Raw genomic sequence first — 8,371 nt, forward strand, 5'->3', positions numbered from 1 at the left:
GCCTAAATGGCTGCTGAGCGGTGGGCAAATAATATTGTGCTGTACACACAATTCCCCCTCTGCTCCTGATCTATCCAACACCACCACCACCACCACCATCACTACCATCACTACCACCACCACCATCACCAGCATTACCTCTACTACTCCGGTCTGCACCCGCCCACCTCCACTCTCACACCCAGGGCCACTGTGCTGACAGCTTTGGCTGTGCCCAGGGCAAAGTCACCTGGAAGCCCACCCCCCACCCCCCAACACATTCAATGAAATGAGGACTCCAAGTATGGGCCCCCCCATTTCCCTGGGCCCGGGACAGGTGACCCCTTTGTCCCACCCCCTTGTGGGCTTCCCTGCGCTACACCCACACTAATGGGGGGCTTGGCTGTTCCTATAAAGGCCCGTCTCTCTCTCGTCTCCATTACTCGCTGCAGCCCCGGCCCCAAATCCAGCTCGTCAATCTGACAGCTTGCCAGAGTGTTGTGGTCTGTGATGAAGCCTCGTCTCGTCTCGCAGGAGCGCCAAACAACTCTCTGCGTCATCAACCTGGCCGACCTGGTAGTCAGGCGGGCAGGGAGACAGGCAGGCAGACAGGGAGGGAGGCAGGGAGGGAGACAGGCAGGCAGGCAGGCAGGCAGGCAGGCAGGCAGGGAGGGAGGCAGGTAGGCAGGGAGGCAGGCAGGCAGGCAGGGAGGCAGGCAGACAGGCAGGCAGGCAGACAGGCAGGCAGGCAGGGAGGCAGGCAGGGAGGGAGGAAGGCAGGCAGGCGGGCAAGCGGGCAGGCAGGCAGGGAGTCAGGGCAGGCAGGGAGGGAGGCAGGCAGGCAGGCAGGGAGGCAGACAGGGATGGAGGCAGGGAGGCAGGCAGGCAGGGAGGGACGGAGGCAGGTAGGCAGGGAGGGAGGGAGGCAGGGAGGGAGGGAGGCAGGCAGGCAGGGAGGCAGGCAGGGAGGCAGGCAGTCAGGTAGTCAGGCGGGCAGGGAGACAGGCAGGCAGACAGGGAGGGAGGCAGGGAGACAGGCAGGGAGGGAGACAGGGAGACAGGGAGACAGGCAGGGAGGGAGGCAGGCAGGCCGGCAGGCAGGCAGGGAGGGAGACAGGCAGGCAGGCAGGCAGGCAGTCAGGAAGGCAGGCAGGCAGGGAGACAGTCAGGCAGGCGGGCAGGCAGTCAGACAGGCAGGCAGGCAGGCGGGCAGGAAGGCAGACAGGCAGGCAGGCAGGGAGGGAGGCAGGCGAACAGGCAGGCAGGGAGACAGTCAGGCGGGCAGGCAGTCAGGGAGACAGGGAGGGAGGCAGGCAGGGAGGCAAGCAGGCAGGGAGGCAAGCAGGCAGGGAGACAGGCAGGCAGGGAGGCAAGCAGGCAGGGAGACAAGCAGGCAGGGAGACAGGCAGGCAGGGAGGCAAGCAGGCAGGGAGACAGGCAGGGAGGCAGGCAGGCAGACAGACAGACAGGCAGGCAGGCAGACGGCCAGAAGGGTAGGTGGCATGCTGACTGCAGGGTGCTGTACAGAGAGGAGTGCTGTGGTGCTGTATAGGGCAAATCCTGGGGTCCAGAAGTGTGGTGTGGTGTGGTGTGGTGTGATATGGTGTGGTGTGGTGTGGTGTGGTGTGGTGTGGTATGGTGTGGTGTGGTGTGGTGTGGTATGGTGTGGTGTGGTGTGATATGGTGTGGTGTGGTGTGGTGTGGTGTGGTGTGGTGTGGTGTGGTGTGGTGTGGTGTGGTGTGGTGTGGTGTGGTGTGTGGTGTGGTGTGGTGTGGTGTGGTGTGGTGTGGTGTGGTGTGGTGTGGTGTGGTGTGGTGTGGTGTGGTGTGGTGTGGTGTGGTGTGGTGTGGTGTGGTGTGGTGTGGTGTGGTGTGATATGGTGTGGTGTGGTGTGGTGTGGTGTGGTGTGATATGGTGTGGTATGATATGGTGTGGTGTGGTGTGGCGTGGCGGTGCGGTTTGATGTGGTGCAGTGTACAGCAGTGAGCTACAGTATCCAGAGATATCCATTGGGGTTCCATTTGGACCCTCCACACCACACACACACAACACACACACACACACAAAAACACACACACACACGCGCACGCACACACACAAACACACAGACACGTACACACACACAGACACACACACACACCGCAGCATGCCTGTCTGCCAAGCCAAGCGCAGCCTGTAGTCTGTAGCCTTCTGAGCTCACCATCCTGTTTTTTGGGCCAACTTTTCGTTTCCAGCATTTCAGCCAACAATCTATCACTGGGCGAGAGAGAGAGGCCCCCTCTCAGATTTATTTATTTATTTATTATTTATGATGTTATATCCCTGACAATGTGTTTCCCATTTATAATGCCGATTTTATTGCTGTTATTCATCTCCGCGCTCTTGGATTTCTTTTCATCTGCCGTGGCGTGTGTGTGTGAGCCCCTGCGCTGCGCTGCGCTGATCTGTGCGGTTCTGTGTGGTGTGGTGCGGTGCGGTGCAGTGCGTTCTCGTGCTATGTGAATTACTCCCTGGGAAGCATCAGTGCCAAATGAAATCCACACTGATTTATTGTCTTTCATCTCCGTGGCATCATCTTTACCATAGGGTGTTTATAGCACTGTGGCGCCTCTCTGCCGGGGCCCCAGGATGGCCTCTCTCTCTCTCCGCTTTTTTTTTCTCTCTCTTCTCTTTCTATCCCTCTTTGTCTATCTCTCTCTCTCTCTCTCTCGCTCAACGCTACACCTTCCGTCAGCTACGCTTTGCTTCAACTCGTTTCGCGGATGCGCCCGACTGTCTGACGCAAGCATGTAGATGTCATCCATATAAGACGACAGTGAGAGAATGTTCCGGAGAACTAGTGCTGGCTGGCTGCCTAGCTAGCAGAGTTGCTGGTTTAAAAAATGTAAGAGGAAAAAAAATACAAAGAAATGGTAGCGTAGTGTAGTGTAGTGTAGTGTAGTGTAGTGTGGTGTAGTGTGGAGGATGAGCAACCTCAGTAAAACCACCAACCCACCCACCCACTCACTCTGAGAGCTCTGGCTGCTCTGGTCTGCCCTGAGACATTTTAGCAAACCCCCCGTGGGTCTGAATCACTTACAACCCCTTTTAAATATCTTTTTTTTCTCCACACAGCAGCCCATGTAGCAGATGAATGCGGCATTCACTCAAAATGACAAGTTGAGCACTTCCATTATGGAGTCCTTGAAAAATCAGCCACTCTCCACAAACACTTTTTTTTTTTTTTTACAGTTTCCAGAGCTCATTTTATTAAAAATTCTTGATCTTTTTTCTCTTTTTTTAAGGAGGACTTATTACAAGGTTTTTGTTAATTTTTTTTCCAACATGCGAAGAAAAAACAGAACAAAAACGAGAAACACGTGGGAATCAAACAAACAGGTCGGATCAGACAATCCACTGCTCACGAGTAACATAAAATAAATCCCAATAAAGCCCTCGAGGAGGTGTGGAGGAGGAGGAGCCAGTGACTGACTGACAACAGTGCAGGCATTTAGACGGCCACATTCACACTCACTGAAACTCTGCAAAGATTAAACCCAACCAAGGCAAGATGTGCACATTTCAATAAAACACTTTTACAATTTTTATATGCCATCGGCTTTTTCTCATAAGATTTTAAAAAGCTTCACTTGCATGTACATAAAACTGTACAAAAAAACATGGCATCACAAGCAATTTTTGTTTCCTATATAAATATAACCGACAATTAGGATTACAACTGTGTGTACTCTCCTGCGAAGACAGACTTCAAGGCAGCTGTCTTGATTTCAGGTGAACTGTGACAAAGATGGATTGTGCGGTGAAGTTCAGTTCGTTTGGGGGACGGAGGGAGGGAAAGAGGGAGAGAGGAAGTAGAGAGGGGAGGGAGGTGAAGGTGAGAGAGTAGGCGCGGGAGAGAGAGATGGGGGGGGGGGGGGGGTGCTTTTGGGAGAATGGGAGTTCTTAACAGGAACCAGCACGAACATCTCAGCAAGAACAGTAAACAAGTTCTACCAATTATCTTTGGAATTCATGCTCAAGTCACTGCCCTGCCTAGCAGTGCACTTGGGGGAAATGGGAAAAAATCTATGTACAGATACTACATCTTTAGAAGATGCTTTTGCCACAAATATAGCTTCACTTCTAATTTTTCTTTCTCAAGAAACACACCACTGGTGTAGCCAGTAAACAGTTAAGAAGCGATTCGATCACGTCCTGAAACTAGACACTGCAAAAAAGCCGTACAAGAAAAATACAACTATTCTGATAGACAACCGCACTGGGTGAGTACAGATCAGTATAGATCAGTATGTCCTTCAAAACGCCTGCAGGCATCACGTGAGATTGAGGCGTCATTTGAATTCCAACCCAAAGAGAAGCATTCGAGCATGACTCTGACTTTTGACGAGTTGATGGAAAACTAGAGACAGACTGAGGCAATATAGGCTGGACAAACAAATTCTAAGAAGTCAAATCGAACTTCATGAGTTATGAAACTGGTTGCAGCTGCAAGGTCAGTTTGGACTTGAATATGAATGAATCAAGGTGTCTGACCTAGGCTTCGGGCTAAAAAAACCCAAAACAAATTGTGTCTGAGCTAAATAATTTTTTTTAACAGTGCAGATATCACTACATTTTTAGGGGATGTTCTGATATGAATCTACCCCCGACCCATCATCAACATTTATAAGCCAACCAATGATTGTGGTTGAACCACGATCGTCTGCAGCCCCCTTCGACCTATAGAAGCTCACTGACACTGCCCAGCACTGCGGCCAGCCTGTGTCGTGTTCGTGTCCATTTGAAGTGAAGTGGCCTGAGACTGAACATGGAGGGGTTAATTACCAAGTACCAAGAGACCGGGGCTGCAAAAAATCCCATACCCACTTCTATCTCAGTCACTAAATGGCTTTGAAAACGGCATAATGTGCTTTATGTCCTAGGGGCAGGATCACGCGCCTTATTTAATCACGGCCCTGTCCAGTAATTTCCATATGCCTCGGCTTTAATTATTCGCTAGCACACCGCCGAGGGCAGCGCGATGAGGTGAGCTTTAAATGATTGTGGTGGTTTTTGCTGATGGACCGGGATTATCTTGGTGCTCGGTGTGCTTGCTCGAGGGGGGGTGGGTGGGGTAAAGGGAAGGGACGTGGGGTGGGTGAGGCGGCGTCGAGGGGAGGCAGGGATGGGATGGGTGCCGCTTACTTGCTTGCTTGCAAAGTGCCCCCACACAGGATCCATCACTCACCCTAATTAAGAAAACGTCCACCCAGGGCCCTCTGAAACATCACATGCCAGACAGCCAAGCAACTACCGCCGTCCCCGTCCCCCCTACCCTCTTCTTCCCCAAGCCTGCCACAAATGAATACTTATGCACTGGGGGCTGATGCAGAAGAGGGTCGGTGTGTGTAGAGGGGAGGGAGAGACTTTGTAAGGCTGGGATGAAGTGATATACACTTGACTGAGGCAGAGGTGTGCAGACAGGAGCATGGAGGGAGGAGGGAGGAGAGGAGGAGGGAGGAGGAGGAGGGAGGAGGGAGGAGGACGCAGGAGGCAGGAGGCAGGAGGCAAGAGGGAGGAGGGATGGGGTGAAGAGGCTGGAGAGCGGTCTATTATGATATGATTATACACACAGTCACCGGACCTCACACGAGGTGTGCACTAGAATACATACACCTTCAGTAAACACATAAGCAATGTGTGATGACAGCCATGAGTAAAAACTAAGCATTTCTCTTTATTGTATGTGTTTGTCACTGTGTTGTATTGTATGATGGCATTGAGAGAACGAGTGAGTCAGAAAGAGAGAGTCAGAGAGAGGGAGAGAGCGAGAGCGAGAGAGAGAGACACAGAGAGAGAGAGAGAGAGAGAGAGAGAGAGAGAGAGAGAGAGAGAGAGAGAGAGAGAGAGGGAGAGAGAGAGAGAGAGAGAGAGAGAGAGAGAGTGAGAGAGGTTCTGTGCCTTGTTTCCTAATTGCACAACTATAGTCACAATATACTGTTAGCACCAGCCCACAACAACGTTCTCTACTTCCTACTGAATACCAGGGGGTACAGTGAGAGCTACACACCACTTAAACAGGTCAAACGTCCTCGCCATGCTGTATAACATGTTTAACCTCCACACTGCTGATACGGTAGTAAAAGGAAATACACAATGGTGGGAAAGAGAATTTGTGATGTGGTTTCTTTAAAAATCATTGATGCACTCTATATGCAAAAATATATTAGGATTTTGTGTTTGTTTGTTTGTTTGTTTGTTTGTGTGTTGTTCACTCTTTAATGTTCAAATTTTTGTGTTTTTTTTTATTCATTTCAGATTACCTTTCATGCAGACGTATGACATGCCAGTGAAACCGAGCGAGGTTACTTGTTTAAATTTTTCCACATGGTCACAAAAGTACATATTTTTAAGGCAGTTATTTGTTTCTCCTATTTAACAAAAAAGGCATGTGTTTTTCTCTTTTCCTTTCCTTTGAGACAACAAAGTCCAACCAATTGTGTCATTTTTCCCTTTTTCGTGATTCAAAAGCAAAGAGAAGGTGATGATTTCCTCGCGGTGCTGTTTGGAGATGTCTTCACTTTGCGCCGCAAGATCTGGACAGGCCGAGGTAGAGTCTGTGAAACAGTCCGTCGAGCTTGTGTCCTTTCAGATCTGGGCAGAGGATGAAGAGCAATGGGAAGAGAGAGAGAGAGATTGAGAGCGAGAGAGCGAGAGAGAGAGAGAGAGAGAGAGAACCAAGGGTGCGCCATTGGCCCCCTGTATTTTCCAGCGCCGGCTCATTGGAGTTGGTCTCCGCCGGCAGACATGTTTACTCTGCAACACTTAAATCACTCCTGCAGAGGGGACGCTCCCCCCGGCCGCCACCCTCCTGCAGAGGGGACGCCAGCCCCTCCCCCCGGACGCCAGCCCCTCTACCCCGGCACGGCACGGCCCCTCCCGGCTGCAGAGCAGAGCAGAGCAGAGCAGAGGAGAGGAGGCTGCAGCCCGCAGAGGAGATTAAATCCACCGTCCATGTGGAGAAAGAGGAGAAAGACTGATAGCACGCGATAGTGAGAGAGACAGAGAGGGAGGGAGAGAGAGAGAAACAGAGAGACAGAGACAGAGAGAGAGAGAGAGAGAGAGAGAGAGAGAGTCAGTGAGAGAGTGAGAGTGTGAGAGTGTGAGAGTAAGAGGCAGAGTGAGAGAGAAAGTGAGAGAGAAGGAGAGAGAGAGAGAGAGAGATAAAACGAGAGAGACAGGTCACAGTGTTTCAGCTTAAGTGCCAAACACCCACATTCTGCGGCGAGGAAAGAAAAAAAAGAAGAAAACAAGAAAAAAAAAGTCACAAAAATATCAGGGCTGTCCACCACCGGAAAACAGATATGAGTGAGCATCAAGTCACCAAGCACCTCTGTCAGCAAGGGGGCAGCCAATGAGACTTCATCGGAAAAGCCATCTCGGCCACTCGCCCTGACCGTGGCAAAAAGGGGTCCCGCTATCACCATAAAGTAGTAGCAACCACAAAAAAATAAAAATACAGAGAGTGAAAAAAAAGAGAGAGATAGAGAGAGAGAGAGCGGGAGAGAAAGTCTCGAGCCTTTGATGTTGCTGTTTTTCTTTTTTCTCCCTTTTCTCTCTCTCCTCAGTTTGACCCTGACGTAAATATACTCTATGTACACCTTACAAATATATTTACAGCACTGCATCTTCTACAAACAACACTTCATTTGATTGAATGAACGACAAAGAGAAAGAGAGAGAGAGAGAGAGAGAGAGAGAGAGAGAGAGAGAGAGAGAGAGAGAGAGAGAGAAAGAGAGAGAGAGAGAAGGGGGAGTGAATATTTATCCTCCTTGATGCGTCACAGCACATTATTGTCCAGTGTCTCTAACATCTTGCTATGGCACAACAGAATTTCACCACACACCACTGTCTGAAAAAAACAAACATTGCACTGGGGCTATTAGAGCTAAAGCTGACCCGGCTATAAACGTTGGCAAAATGTTTTTTTGTTTGATTTTCTTTTTTTTTTTTTTTACTGTAACTGTTTCACAATATTGATTTAACCTTTTTTTTAATATTCACCAAAAATAGTTAGCCCAATAACGAAACAGACTACTCCAATAAATAAATAAATTAACACAGATATAACCAAAGACCAATGAATAAATAAATTAAACAGAAAAACAACAAACAAACAAACAAAAAAAACATTTAAAAAAACGTATAGAGGAGGACAACAATGGTCAGATGATTCACAGCCAACTTGTAATGCTTAAGCAAAAAAGCCGTAGCAATATTCTGATAGTCTGTTTTGTTGTGATGTGTTTTGATGTTGATTCTGATGTTACTGGCTCTAATGCATGTGAGAGCTCATTTTCCCCTGTGTGTGTTGTGAGTGTGTTTGTGTGTAGTGTATTTGAGTGAGTGCC

This window comes from Engraulis encrasicolus, chromosome 7 (assembly GCF_034702125.1).
Source record: "Engraulis encrasicolus isolate BLACKSEA-1 chromosome 7, IST_EnEncr_1.0, whole genome shotgun sequence".
Lineage (NCBI taxonomy): Eukaryota > Metazoa > Chordata > Actinopteri > Clupeiformes > Engraulidae > Engraulis > Engraulis encrasicolus.